This window comes from Arvicola amphibius, chromosome 7 (assembly GCF_903992535.2).
Source record: "Arvicola amphibius chromosome 7, mArvAmp1.2, whole genome shotgun sequence".
Lineage (NCBI taxonomy): Eukaryota > Metazoa > Chordata > Mammalia > Rodentia > Cricetidae > Arvicola > Arvicola amphibius.
This window is the reverse complement of record NC_052053.1, coordinates 78,642,030-78,654,084: the sequence shown is the minus strand read 5'-3', so window position 1 is coordinate 78,654,084 and position 12,055 is coordinate 78,642,030. Positions and strand designations below refer to the sequence as shown.

The window sequence follows — 12,055 nt, the reverse complement described above, 5'->3', positions numbered from 1 at the left end:
TAGGATTGTAGTTTCTGGAGAAATGGATGACAGATGGCTGACGAGACTCAACTACTCATGGCTTTTGCAGTCTCAAGGAACTTTCTCAGAGACATCTGGGGTGCTTCTTGTTGGCTTCAGCATCCTGAGGACCACAGCCTGTTATTCACAGGAAGGATGCCGTGGAGATGGCCCATGCTTTTTCTTGAGAAATATCAGTGGCAGGGGCCGTGTAAGAAAAATCCAGCACACAGGCTTAACTTTGAAGTTCAGTGGTCACAAACCATGTGGATGAACCTGGGCAGGAGTTCAGTTTTCTTTCCTGTGATCCGTGGAGCCTCCCTATAGCAGACTTTGTGGGAGACCCTTAAAGAAGGATGTGTTAGATTGTGGGACCCTCTGGGCCTCTGATGTTGGATTCCTGCCAGTCTCCGGACTCCAGCAGGATCCCAAGTTTGTGGAATATGGCTCATGGATTGGTACAAGGATCTCCCCCTTCTAACCTAGCCTAAAACATTGTCCATATGCCTCGCCCTACACAGAATTATGATACAAAAATCATTTAGTGAAACTTGGCTGCTTGCTGGGCTTTCACTAAGTATAATGGGATTAATGAAGGAATATTGTATAATAACAGTCATTTATTAAGCATTTGGTATGAATTATTTATTTTTCAGTTTGGAGACAGGCTCTCTCTACATGGCCAGACTTGCCTTAAACACGCTATTCTCCTGCCTCAGCCTCCTAATTTCTGAGATTACAATTTAATCTGTTTATCAGCTTTAGGATATGGTGCCACACTGTGGCGGATTTAGGTATTTTGTGATACTTCTTCCTTCTTGAGGTGGAGTCTATTGCCCCTCCCTTAAATCTTCTTTGGCCTGTGACTTCTGTGGTCAACAAAATAAGCAGAAATGACTCTAGCCAGTTCCTCTTAGGTTTTCAGAGAGCTGCCACTTCTTCTTAAACTCTAAGAGTCAAGCTGCCTCCACCCTGGAGAGAGAGGCCTGGGAGGGAGATGGACCTGACTGACTGTAGCCTGTTGACTTTCCCTGCCAAAGAACTAGATCTAAGGGGAAACATCTTGGATCCTCCAAACGAGGCCAGGCCCTAGTTTATACCAGTCAGTAAAAAAGTCAGTTCCGGTACTCAACTTCATATGGAAAAGCAAAAAAGAAAAACCCAGGATATCTGAAACAATCTTGTACAATAAAAGAATTTCTAGAGGCATCACAATCCCTGACTTCAAACTCTACTACAGATCTACAATACTGAAAACAGCCTGGTATTGGCATAAAAACAGACAGGAGGGCCAATGGAACCGAAAGGAAGACACAGATATTAATCCACACACTTTCAAACACCTGATTTTTGACAAAGAAGCAAAAACTATCAAATGGAAAAAAGAAAGCATATTTAACAAATGGTGCTGACATAACTGGATATCAACACGTAGAAGAATGAAAATAGGCCCATATCTATCACCATGCACAAAACTCAAGTCCAAATGGATCAAAGACCTCAAAATAAAGCCAGCTATAGTGAACCTCATAGAAGAGAAAGTGGGAAGTACACTTGAACACACTGGCACAGGAGACCACTTCCTAAATATAACCCCAGGAACACAGACACCGAGAGAAACAATTAATAAATAGGACCTCCTGAAGCCAAGAAGCTTCTGTAAAGCAAAGGACACGGTCAACAAGACAAAATGACAGCCTACAGAATGGGAAAAGATCTTCACCAACCCCACAACAGACAGAGAACTGATCTCTAAAATATACAAAGAACTCAAGAAATTGGTCATCAAAAGAACAAATAATCCAATAAAAAAAATGGAGCACAGACCTAAATAGAAAACTCTCAACAGAGGAATCTAAAATGGCTGAAAGACACTTAAGGAAATGTTCAACATCCTTAGCCATCAGAGAAATGCAAATTAAAACAACTCTGAGATTCCATCTTACACCTGTAAGAATGGCCAAGATGAAAAACACTGATGACAACTTATGCTGGAGAGGTTGTGGGGTAAAGAGAACACTTCTGCATTGCTGGTGGGAGTGCAAACTGATACAGCCCCTTTGGATATCAGTGTGGCAATTTCTCAGAAAATTAGGAAATAACCTTCCTCAAGACCCAGCAATACCACTTTTGGGTAGATATCCAAAGGATGCTCAACCGTACCACAAGGACATGTGCTCAACTATGTTCATAGCAGCATTGTTTGTCATAGACAGAACCTGGAAACAACCTGAATACCCCTTGACCAAAGAATAGATAAGGGAAATGTGGTGTATTTACACAATGGAGTACTACACAGCAGAGAAAAGGTAATGACATTTTGAATTTTGCAGGCAAATGGATGGATCTAGAAAACATCATATTGAGTGAAGTAACCCAGAACCAGAAACACAATTATCATATTTATTCACTCATAAGTGGTTTTTAAGAATAAAGCAAAGAAAACCAGCCTACAATTCAGAATTCCAGAGAACCTAGACAACAATGAGGACTCTAAGAGAGACATACATGGATCTAATCTACATGGGAAGTAGAAAAAGCCAAGATCTCCTGAGTAAATTGGGAGCATGGGGACCATGGAAGAGGGTTGAAGGGGAGGGGAGAGGCAGGGAAGAGAACAGAGAAAAATGTAGAGCTCAATAAAAATCAAAGATAGATAGATAGATAGATAGATAGATAGATAGATAGATAGATAGATATAGATATAGTCTGTTCCCCAAGCCCAGAAATGTCACCCAGCTGAGCACTGCCCATTTCTGACCCACCAATCATGAGTTGTAAGAAGATGGTTGTTATTTCTAAGTCTCTCTTCTGTTTAATCTTCTGTTACACAGCAGTAAATAGCAAGAATCTAACGCCAGTTTTCAGAAGCTGATGCAGACCAGAATCACACTTTACTGACAGCAAAGCCGGGATTTAAAGCCCGGCAGCCTGCTCCGGGCACCTGCTCTTACCACTCCATGGTTCTGTTTTTTTGGCCAGTAAAATGGCTCCACAGGCAAAGGCTCCCACGACCAAATGTGACAACTGAGTTCCAACCGCAGGACCCATGCACATGGTCAAGGAAAATCAGCTCCCATAACTTGTCCTCTGAAAGCCACAGGGGCACTGTTATGTTGCCATGTGCACTGTGGCTTGCCGCTCCCCTGCATGTAAATCAATGTAATTTATAAAGCCAAAAATAAGTGCTGCAGAGCTGCACACCTATAATCCAGCATTTGAGGGGCTGGAGGAGGAAGCAAACATGCGAGTTTGAGGCCATCCTGAGCAACAAAATGAGACACTGTCTCAGGAAGAGGAGGAAGAAGAGGAAGAAAAGAGGTAGGAGGAGGAAGAAGAGGAAAAAAGAGGAGGAGGAAGAGGAGGAAAAAGAAGGAGAAGAAAGGAAGAAAAGGGAGAGGAGGATAAAGAAGGGGAAGAAGGGGAGGAAGAAGAGAAGAAAGAAGGAAGAGGAGGAGGAGGAGGAGGAGGAAGAGGAGGAGGAGGAGGAAGCAACAGCAGCTCCTCTTAGGAAGCTTCTATCCAAGAGGAGTCATTCACTTGCCATAATTAGAGGTCTATTTTCCTTGGTTTATTTGTTTATTCAATTTAAGTGCACTAGGTCCAAGGTACACATAAAAGTCTATACTAGAGCAATGTGAAGAATCCGCCAAACACTGGTGATGGGTAGGTAGGTGGACATGTGGAGTGTCCTAAAGGACAGGGAGAAATGCCCGATTTGCACCAGAGAGGAAGTGCTTATGAAGTGGCAGGACAGCTCATGCAGAGTGCCAGGGTACTGGGTATGTTCAGGGGAACTTCAGAGTGGGCAGAATGTGAGCATGGGGGGGTGGGGGGACAGAGACCCAGATGCCAGCCAAGGCCCACAAGGTTGTTCCAGAGCTGAGCACCAGGCCTTGAATGAGCTCAGCCTTTGTCCAAAGCCCTCCAGACCCCAAGGAAGAACACGTGGGTGGGGACATCATCTCATGTGCCTTTTACAGAGAAGTTGCATGTCTTTCAGAGTGTATGTATGTGTGTGGGAAGAGGGGTGGGGGTTAAAGGCTAAAATGCAAGAGAGGCCCTGAGGTTGAAAACTAGAGCAGCATAGTCTACAACAACAGTTAGGGGCAGCCTGGTGGAACCTGACCTGGCAGTCATGGTTGGCACGAGAAGGAACATGTCCTGAAATACCTAAGAGAACAGGCTTGCAGGAGGCAAATGAGCTGTGGAAGGGAACACAGCAAATGACGTGGCTCACTGTGGTACCTGACATGGGATTGGCATGCAGTGGGTGCTTAGCATATAGTTACCAAATAAAGGCTAAATGAACTCCCGGTCTACCTCTAGGACGAGGACAGCGTTTGGGGTGCAAATTGAGGGCTCGTAGCAAAAGGAAGCAGCTCCCAGGATAAGAGGTTAAAGTGTGTGTGTCTTTTCATGATATTCTTGCCAAGAGGCCCTTTCATCCCTGCAATTAGAGGACAGTCTGATCAGCTCTCCTAGTGTGGTAACTTAACACCAAAGAGAATCTGAATTAAGTCGCCTGCTAGAGAAATGTGGAACCTGAGTCTGCCTTGGAGGACTGCCAGCTTGCGTCCAACTGAAGGGTAGAAAGGGAATGACTAGGGATTGCCTCCAACAGCAGCGATACCCCTTCCTGACCTAGAGCTGTGGTAGGGGTGGATTAGGAGCTGTGGCCTGTGCCTGCAGGCTTATGGGGAAGGTTCTAGCAAGGATATTCCCCACTCAAAACCTATGCCCAAGTAGACGTGGTGAAGAAGATGGATGGACTCATCAAATTGACCAATAGCTAGACAAGGGGATATCCCCATCCATACCTCCAACAGCCTTGTTCTCCAGGGCTGCAGACTCCTGGCTGAGCAAGGGCTCAGTCTGCCTGGATGCTAATGGCAGTCAAGAGGAAGTGGATGTTTATGATAGTCTCCTACAAGCAGAGTACCAGTTGCCCAAGACTGGCCCCTTGTTCCTGATTCATGATTCACACTGGCTCTCTGTTTCTGCATTGCTAGTTTAGGACACGGGAAACCAGACCCTCTAGGGCTGAGGTCCCCATTGAGCTCAGTTACAAACTTTGATGTGGGAAGCCATGTACGCACCAGCAGCAGGCTAGGAGCTGCTATCCAGAACACTCCCAGTCACTTCCAGGTGCTTCAGGACACACACCAGTTCCTATCCGGTCCTCCCTTGTTATAAGAGGCTGTCCTGGGCTTGTCGGCATTCCCGACCTCTGACCACTAGGTGCCAGCAGCGCTATCTCCTGAGGTACAACTGGAAGTATCTACATGCATTGCCAACTCTGGGGGACCAGTTTGCTCCCAGGTAAGAACCACGCTGTGTCTAGTGTGGTGACTCTCAAGCCTTAGAAATGGGACTGAATGGCACTAAGATTACACGTGAGTGCAAAGCACACCCCAGATCATTCACACTTAGTATGGAAAAGAGAACGCAGAATGTCTGCTCCGTATATTAAGTATATTAAGAAGCTAATTTTCCTTATGTTTGTAAGATCCTGAAGTCAAAGAGGTGTTCTCTGGCGATTCACAGTGAGCCCTTCATAACACTTGGAGCTGACCTCCCTATCAGGGTGGCACTAGGGCCACTGCCCTCCTCCCTTTCCCCTTTTCTTTTCATGTGTGGGCAATCACGAGACTCCTTTGGCTGGTTCAGTATGGCAGGGAAAAGGGCTGGTTTCCCGGGTCCACAGCTCCCTCAGCATCCGCCGCCCCTCTCAGCTGTCTCCTCCCAGAAGACCTCCCATGTCCTAGCTTTTATTTAGTCTTCCCTGACACTTGGCAAGTCACAAATCTGTCCAGTGTCCCCTACCGTTTTGTCATCTGAACCTATAAATGGTTTCCAGCTGAAGCTCCCGTCTGCGTTGTGACAGTTCGTCCTGTGTTCCTTTTCAGATTCTTGAAGCCTCTTGTTTGCATTTGCTCGAGAACGAGCAGCTTCCAAAAACAAGAGCCTTTTATTAAAACAAGAATGGTATAATAAGGGACCATGCGGCTGTCCCTGTGGGGCTCTGTATGTTATTTCATGAATGCAAACCTGGGGAGCATGAAACAAGAACCCCCCAAAAGACCCTAGAGCTAAGACGGTGACAAGAAATGAGGCTCAGGCCCAGTGTTCTTCATGCTTAGCCCAGACTGAGCCTGTGACACCTGTGGCATGGTGACATCTTGTTCTAGAGAATAAGATGTGAGCAGTGCCCAAGTCAGAGGGATTCGCATTCTGCCCAGGAAGGCCTCCCAGGTGCTGTCTTCCAGTATCAAGGGAGGAAACAGGCCTGAAAGAGAGGCTCTGTACTGACACCAGGCAGGGGGCAGAGGCTGGTTTCCTGTGGGAACTCTCATGTATCTTCCTAACCCCTATGCCTTCTGCCAACGCCACAAAAAAAGTGCCTACTGAGCTTGCTAGTGGCATCTACCAGGACCTGACCACACCTCCGGGCCAGCTACTGAACATTCCTGGTTTCCTGCCATTAGCAATGACCAAGGCATTCGGAAAGGACCCACATTTTTTTTTGTTTTTGTTTTTGTTTTTGTTTTTCAAGACAGGGTTTCCCTGTAGTTTCTAGAGCCTGTCCTGGAACTAGCTCTTGTAGACCAGGCTGGCCTCGAACTCAGAGATCCGCCTGCCTCTGCCTCCCGAGTGCTGGGATTAAAGTCGTGCGCCACCACCGCCCGGCTAAGGACCCACATTTTAACCTCTGCCTGGGCCTCCTTGGACCTGTCCCATTAGCTTCCAGCTGTGGTACCCCCAGGGCAAGGCTCACTCTGTCCCCCACAATGCTCCAAATCCTGCTGGGTCCCTGGTTGGTGGAGAATTTGGACCTGAGGAAGATTATTATATCCAAGGCCAGGATCTGCAGAGATGGGCTGTACTTTGAGGGTTGGGCTGGCTGGCGGGAGCACAGCGGGCGCTCTTCAGGACCAGCCAGGCAGTGGACCCGGGTACATATTAAACAACACTCTCCCAACTGCCCGAGCCTCACTCTGTGCTCCCTCCACACCCAGGTGCTGCCACAATTGAAATGGCTACTCTCTTTCACCCAGCCTCGGGAGCATGCCACTCTGACCTTTGCACATTGACCCTCAGGGCCTAGGTCAGCCACTGTGGTTCTCACCTTCCCTCCGAACATGAGTCTCAGAAAGGCTTGGCTTCAGTCTGTCACTAGAGATGGCTTGACTGTGTCAGCATATGCAGCCTTGACCTGTAGTGGGAACTAGCTTTCCCAGCCTCGCTCCAAGCCTTCTCCAGAGGAGACAGGAGCTTTTCTAGGTTGGGATGGAGGTGAGAGGCTGGTTAGTCCTTCTCTCGTCCTGACTGCTTCTGTTCTGTGATAGCCCTATGGCTGGCAGCTCTGGTCACAAGGGACTCTTTTCAGCAGGTTCAGATCTCTTCTCCTGGCTCCCTGGCGAGATAATTGCACTACAGCAAGATCTCAGTGCAAGTGAGACCTTAAACTGTGGGGCTCCAGGACTCCCCTCCCCCACCTCCACTTCTCCACCCCCACCCCATAAACCTCTGCCCTCTCTGGGAACAGGGGAAGCAGCTTTCCTAGGTTTTACAAACTTGAACTGAGAGAAACAGGCAGTCCTTCCTCTATGGCCAGCCACAGACTGGCCAAGAGGTAGTTCCTGTGGCAGTTACAGTTACTACCCAACAGCCTACATACACACTCATGCGCACACACACACACACACACACACACACACACACACACACACAACTGTGGCCCTCCAAATGGGGACGGAGCCCACTCCTTGCAATGTTCTGAAGGGGACACTGTGGCTGGGAATGGGATGGTCCCTGAAAAGCGTAGAGAGTAGGGGTGATGTTTCCCTTCACTGGGGGGATCCCTGCAGGCTTTATTCTCTCCCTAGTTCCCAGCCTCTTGTCACCCTCACTCCCTGTCCTTGGAGTTTGCCTTTTCCTGCCAAGGACTTGGTCAGTGACATAGTGTCCCTTTAAAGTAGGGGTGTCACAGTCTACCAGCATCAGATGACCCAACCCTTTCTGGATGACAGGAGAATTCAGAGATTAGATCCATAGTTCTTCTCCAAGCCTTCAAAGAGGTTAGTCTCTCCAGGGGGAGGGGTGCCCAGCTTTCCTGAACCCCCTTTCACAACAGTTTCCTCCTGGGGCAGATCAGATCCATTGCTTGTTCATCCCTTATGTGTGCACCGCGAGGCCTGACTGCATGCAGGATGAAGCAAACTAACATCTCTCCACCCGCCCAACCCCGTTTTCAATCTTCCATAGAGAACAAGCAGATGGCTACATCAATGTCTACTTCTAGGAAAAAGCTCCTGACGGGTCCCCAAGCCGTGAAGAGGAAAAGTCCCCGTGGTCCTTCAGTGAGGTTCATGTCAGTTTTCCTACCCACCTACCCTTTGTTTCTACAGGCCAGGCTAGGAGCTGACAGTGACCAAGCCCTTTATGTGGGCGTCACAACCAAACATTTTATTAAGAGCTCCTGCTGATAGCCTATTGGAAGTGAGATCTCCAAGCCAGGACTATACAGAGAAACCCCATCTCATGAGAGAGAAAAAAAGAAGTGAAATATCTCTGGTTAGTGGAGCTGTCTAAATGTGGAAGGCTGAGTTTCTGTTTCCTAAGTAAATGTGTACCCCACACATACAGTAATCTTTGGCGAGGTGTATCCCCTTTTGATGTTTTTGTATATTCTCATCAAAGCCTGGGGTGAGGGTCCCAGTTGCCCAGCCTTTACTTAGTGGTGGCCCTTGTCACTTAGTGGTGGCTCTTGTCAGAGCTCTCCCATGCTATGTTAAAGAACACAGCACAAAGGACAACTTTTCATTTGTTGAGTACACTTGCCTCAGCCCCTGCAGATTTGTAATGATTAAAACCAGGCATGGTCTGGGCTGACTTCCAGACCATCTATGAAAAGGGGTCTCTGAGGAGAACAGTATGGGTAAGACAGCAGGAAAGACGGTGGTTTTAGTGAGAATGGTGACCCATTCAAGTCCCACAGCATAGTAACTGCCCTGGTTACCTTTCTCCTAACCGTGACAGAATTCCTGGCAAAGAAGCAGCTGAAGGAAGGTTGGGTATGTTTTGGCTCAGGGACTAAGTGTAAGGGTATAGTCAGCCATGTTAGGAAGGTGCAGCGGGAACGGGAGGCGGCTGGTCCCTTTGCATCTGTACTGGGGAAACAATGAGATACCCATGCCCATGCTCAGCTCACATTCTCCTTCTTGTTAAGTTGAGGACCCCAGTCTACAGGATGGTTCTGCTCACAATTGGGGAGGGTCTTTCCAGCTTGGTTAAACCTCTTGGGAAACTCCCCCACAAAAATGCCCAAAGGAATGTCTCCTAGGTGATTCTAAATCCTGCCAAGTTGACAGCAAAGTGAACTTCTAAGTAAACCGTTTCAGAGGGCAGAAGACTGACTGTTAGTGAGAGCCGGTTAGACACGCTGGGGTGGATATGCAATGCCAGTTGGGCATCTCTAATCTAATGGATACATTTAGACAGCATTCTGTCTTTGTTCCTTCTTAAAGCTTTAGAAAGATAAGTTGGATTTGGAGTGAATGTCTACAAAGCATAGATCTGACAAAAGGCATGTATCTAGGCTTTATCTCTCAAAACTCATCATCAAAAATGAATACTCAAAGCCAGGCAGTGGTGGTACACACCTTTCATCCCAGCAATCGGGAGGCTGAGGCAGGTCGATCTCTGTGAATTCGAGGCCAGCCTGGGCTACAGAGCAAGTACCAGAACAGGTTCCAAAGCTACAGAGAAACCCTGTCTTGAAAAACCAACAAAACCAAACAAAACAGAACAAAATGAATGACCACTATGACTGGAGAGATGACTCAGCTGTTAAGAACACTGACCGCTCTTCCCGGAGTCTGAATCCCAGCTTCTACACTGCAGGTCACAACCATCTGTAACTCGAGTCCCAGGAGATCTGGTGCCATCATCTGGCTCCCATAGGTACTACATGTACATGGTGCACAGATACACATGCAGGCAAAACACCCATACCCATAGAAATAAAGAATTTTTCTTTTAATTTTTTGAGTCAGGGTTTCTCTGTCTAACTGCGCTGGCTGTCCTGGAACTCACTTTATAGACAAGGCTGGCCTTGGACTCACGGAGACCCACCTGCCTCTGCTTCCTGAATGCTGGAATCTAAAGTGTGTGCCACCATGCCTGACTCAAGGGGAGAAAGTTTTAAATGAATAACCCACACACAGTCAATAAACACAGACAAATGCTCAGCCTCACCAATCTTTAGGAAAATGTGAATGAAAACTACAGGATACACTTTAGGCCCACTGGGATGGCTGCAGTCAAAACGTCAGACAGCGAGTATTAACAAGGGTGTGGAGAAACTGGAACTGCCATACTTGACTGATGGGACTATAAAAGTGATATCGTTGTGGAAAATAGTTTTGTAGTTTCTTTTTTGTTTGTTTCTTGATTTTATTGAGCTAATCATTTTTCTCTGTTCCCCTTCCTTTCTCTCCCCTCCCCTTCTACCCTCTCCCATGGTTCCCCATGTTCCCAATTTACTCAGATCTTGTCCTTTTCTACTTCCCATGTAGATTAGATCCACATATGTCTCTCTCAGGTCCTCTTTGTTGTCTAGGTTCTCCGGGATTGTGATTTGTAGGCTGATTTTCTTTGCTTTGTGTCTAAAAGCCACTTATGAGTGAGTACATATAATATTTGTTTTTCTGGGTCTGAGTTACCTCACTCAAAATGATGTTTTCTAGCTCCATCCATTTGTCTGTAAATTTCAAGATGTCATTATTTTTTTCTGCTATGTAGTACTCCATTGTATAAATATACCATATTTTCCTTATCTATTCTTCAGTCCAGGGGCATTTAGGTTGTTTCCAGGTTCTGTCTATGACAAACAATGCTGCTATGAACATAGTTGAGCACATGTCCTTGTGGCACAGTTGAGCATCCTTTGGATATATACCCCAAAGTGGTATTGCTGGGTCTTGAGGAAAGTTGTTTCCTAATTTTCTGAGAAATTGCCATACTGATATCAGTTTGCACTCCTACCAGCAATGCAGAGGTGTTCCCTTTACCCCACATCTTCTCCAGAATAAGTTGTCATCAGTGTTTTTGATCTTGGCCATTCTTACAGGTGTAAGATAGAATCTCAGAGTTGTTTTGATTTGCATTTCTCTGATGGCTAAGGATGTTGAACATTTCCTTAAGTGTCTTTCAGCCATTTTAGATTCCTCTGTTGAGAGTTCTCTGTTTAGGTCTGTACTCCATTTTTTATTGAATTATGTGATCTTTTGATGACCAATTTCTTGAGTTCTTTGTATATTTTGGAGATCAGTTCTCTGTCTGTTGTGGGGTTGGTGAAGATCTTTTCCCATTCTGTAGGCTGCCGTTTTGTCTTGTTGACCATGTCTTTTACTTTACAGAAGCTTCTCAGCTTCAGGAGGTTCCATTTATTAATTATTTCTCTTAGTGTCTGTGCTATTGGGGTTATATTTAGGGAGTGGTCTCTTGTTCCAATGTGTTCAAGTATACTTTCCACTTTCTCTTTTATGAAGTTCAGTGTGACTGGCTTTATGTTGAGGTTTTTGATCCATTTGGACTTGATAGTGATAGATATGGATCTATTTTTATTCTTCTACATGTTGATATCCAGTTATGCCAGCAAGTTTGGCAGTTTCTTGAATGGACAGAATTACACCTGATTGATAAATTTTGCCTCTCATATGCAATCAAGAGTACACGAATATGTCCATGCAGGCTGTACACAAAAGTATTCACAGTAGTATTCTTTATGCCAGGTGCTGTGGGTACTGTGCCAAACACCCTCCCAAATACTGGAGGTGCTGTGGAAAAGAGGAGAGCCATAATAGTCTGCCTTTTGCAGTTCATATATTTACAGAGCAACAAAGTGAAATTTCTTTTTTAAGAAGATACCTAATAGCTTTCAAGTTTCTTATGGCTGTTCCATCCTAACATTGGTATTGTAAAAGTCCAGAGCCAACTTGGCACATCTCTACCTGTCCCCAGTCCAACTCTGATGGAGGGTGGGTGCTAA

At 46.2% G+C, this 12,055-nt stretch overlaps 1 protein-coding gene across 3 annotated transcripts in view; it reads left to right on the top strand.

The window, feature by feature from the left end:
* Rin3 (Ras and Rab interactor 3) overlaps positions 1 to 12,055 on the top strand; it is a 109,748-nt gene that overhangs the window by 54,772 nt on the left and 42,921 nt on the right. The window lies entirely within an intron of this gene.